Here is a 3,616-nt window from a genome sequence, read left to right on the forward strand (position 1 = left end):
TTTCCTTTCGGATGGACTGGTTGGATCTCCTTGCAGTCCAAGGGACTCTTGAGAGTCTTCTTCAACACCACAGTTCAAACAATCAATTCTTTGGCACTTTTACATTACATGCTGAATATAGCTAGAACTAAATAACTGTTATCTAAAAAAAAGTTGCATGTCAGAGGAAAGTCAGGTTTCTATATTGTTAAAAATGCAATAGGAAATAAAATTTTTTTTGATCAAATCTGAAAAGCCACAGAATTCAATGTGTAAGAAAACCATGCTATAAGAAAAAAATAAAAACATTTTTAACAACTGTCATTACATTTGGAAAACATTAAGCTGATGAGGAAATGCTATTCTTAGCAATTAAGACAGCCAATAAACTCAGACTTGTGTAACAGTATGACAGACTTCTTATGCTCGAACATCTGTCCAGTGTATAGTTTAAACTGAAGATGCTAAATCAGCATTTTTTAAAAAGTATGGAGAATGAGAATCAAATGGGGGAACTGTTAAAAATAGATTTTTAAGAGTCAGGACTACGGGATCAGAATTTCCAAACAGTCTGGGGAACCTGCATTTTCACAATCCAAGTCATCTTTAATCTCACTAAAGTTTAAAAACCAACACTCTGGTTTTCTTTCTTCAAATTAATTTTTTTTAATATACTTCTTTTAAATGGAAGTATCTAATAGTTAAATGAATTATCACAAAGCTAACCCATCTGTGTTAACCATGATACAGATAAAGAGTAAATGTCAGAACTGCCTCCAACCATCTTCCCCAATAGACAACCACCATCATGACGTCTACCACCACAGTTTTGTATGTTTTAGAATTTTATATAAATGGAATCATATGTATGTTCTTTGTATCCGACTACTTTTGTACATTAGTGCAATTCATTCATGTTGTTTAATGTAGCAGTAATCCATTCAGCTTGTTTTGAAATATTCCATAATATGCTGGGTAGTAGGGGTGTCAATTGGAGAAGGAAATGGCAACCCACTCCAGTACTCTTGCCTGGAAAATTCCATGGACTGAGAGGCTCCTTAGAGCCAGGTAGGCTACAGTCCATGGGGCTGCAGAGTCAGACACGACTGAGCGACTTCACTTTACTTTATTTTAGGGGTGTCAATAGGATTCTGAAAGAGATTCTCCCAGGCTAGGACATAGTCACATCAAAGTAAACCTTTGTGATGCAGTTTACTTTCCCAGGCTACTTTCTGTTCCTCTGTGCTATGGAGTGGACCCACAAGTTCCAATATTCTCCCAAGGGGAGACTCACAAGGTAGCTGAGTGGGAAGCAAATAGGTGAATGTGAAGACAGTAGGCTTATCTGGAGCCTGCAGTGGGATGCCATGTACTAACCTGCAACCTTGAAACAAGACTGTTTGAGGCATTTATGCAGAAGTCTCAGGGCTCTCTTTTTTAACATCCAAGAGAACTAAAGAGAAGCCAGGTCAACCAAGAAGTACTGGGCTCTGAGCAGGCTAGGAAAAAACCTGATCACATATTTTATAAGCTGCTGCCTACTGCATCAGAGGCCAGCAGCATGTCCAGAAAACAGAAAAGAAAGAACAGTGTTTTCCCTCATGCCCCTCGGTTATATAAGCCTCTTGTCCTCCACATAGGTGGACACCATTTTAGAGAGAAGACAAAGGGTAGTGATAAGACAAGTTTTAAAATGTTTCAGTACTCCCTTAAGATATAAATTGTCTTTATATCAGACTAGGTTTTTAATTTTTTTCCAGACTTCCCACTGGGTGGGAGCTCAAGGGGACGAACATGTTAAATTCTGTAGGAAAACTCTACTTCTTCTGCACATCTGAATTGTAATGAGTAGATTTGCAACCACATACATGTCAAACATTTTCTTCCATTTCCTTCTTAGCAGTCGTCCTTTAAGATCCAATGCAAATCCAGACTTCTGTTACAGTGCTGCAGACTCTATTATGCTCATCACTTATCAATGTTTCAAGTTTGAAAGCAATAAAGTGGTTTATACTTTTCAGATATTTCATAAAATGATTGCTGTACTCACTCTGTTTTTCAAACTAAGTAGTCTGAAAAATCCTTACATCTACTCAAGCTGTATCCACCTGGCTTCTACCCACGATTATTACTGCAGCTGCCTTTCTCAAAGGATCATCATGCTCCAGTTAGCCAACCCAATTTTGTCTTTGACTGGAATCCTATTTCTCTGTACTATGCGATCAGTACAAAGCCACTTCTGTCTTCATGAAATCTGCACCACCCTCGTTTTCTTCCTGTTGTCAATTTCCATCTCCTGTTCCATCTTTTGCTTAGTCTTAAGAATGTATTTTCCCCCATGATTCTGTCCTCATCTTTTGTTCTTCTATACCATCTCCCAGGGTTGCCTAAATCATTTCTGTCACAATAATTATTAGCCTTATGCTGCAAGATCTATATCTCTAGCTTTAACCTCAACTGGGTTTCAGTCCCCATTTCCAACCTCTGCTAGACATTTTCATATAGATGTCTCACCACCAATCAAATTCAGCAGATAAAAAGTCTTCTCTTCCAGAAACCTCCATCTTATCTCCCTATCATAATTAACAGCGTCACCATCTACTCAATCACTAAGGATCAAAACTTAGGTTACTAAGTTGGGGATGCAGGAAGAGAAACTGGCTCAAGGCTGCTTAAGAAAAGGGGGATTTAGGGAATTTGCAGGTTCAATCTGTGGCTGGGGAACTAAGACCCCACAGGGTGCGCAGCATAGCCAAAAAAAGAAAGGGGGGATTTGCTGTAAGGATTTAATAGGCAAAAATCATGAGCATTCAAGGCACAAGGAAATGAAGCATAGCTACGCCACCTCGAGTGGGGGTGGGGACTGTAAAGTCCCAGGCCACTTTGGTTTCTCACAGGGTCGTGGTCGCTTGGTTCTGCAAACCTACTTCATCCCCTTGCTTTGTTCTCTAAATCAGCTTTCTCTGCTTCTTCACTATTTCCTTTAGATTTCTGGCTTGCTTCACTATGGACCAGATCTAAATGATCTTTTTTATGTACACATAAACCAAGTGTCTGAAGTGGCTTGTTTGGGCTAAGAACTGTTTTCTTCCTGGTAAGGTGTTCTATAAGGTGTGATCACAAGCATGGAATCACAAGTATGTTACAAACGTGGCCGTCTACTCCCTGCCCTTTAGCATTCAACTGTAGTTGAGGGTGTGAAATCCTGGAGTGTAAACCTGGCTATCTAATCCCATTCTTCCAGCACAAGTGAAAGGCAGAGGACTCTTTCAAGGTGGTAGGGGTATAGTCCTAGATGTGTCTTTGATGATTGATCTCTGCCAATACCTTTCAGATTTTCTCTCCATTCCCCTACCTCAGTCAGCTGTGAACAAATCCCTCCCAACAGCCATCTCCTCTTGCCTGCCTATCCAGGAAAGCAACAGCTCTTTCTCTGTCCATTCAATTTCTACTGACTGCTTGACGTTTCCTTTCCTGCCTTCCTCTGTTATAACACTTGGCATTCAGGCCTGTCTTTCCCATTTGACTGTAAACTTAAAAGAGGATATCATTTTGTTCATCTTTATGGCCTTATGTATTCTGATTTCAATAATCTTCTAGCATTTCAAGTAATAGCCAGATATTTTAATTCAAATTC

This window comes from Capra hircus, chromosome 1, assembly GCF_001704415.2.
Source record: "Capra hircus breed San Clemente chromosome 1, ASM170441v1, whole genome shotgun sequence".
NCBI lineage: Eukaryota > Metazoa > Chordata > Mammalia > Artiodactyla > Bovidae > Capra > Capra hircus.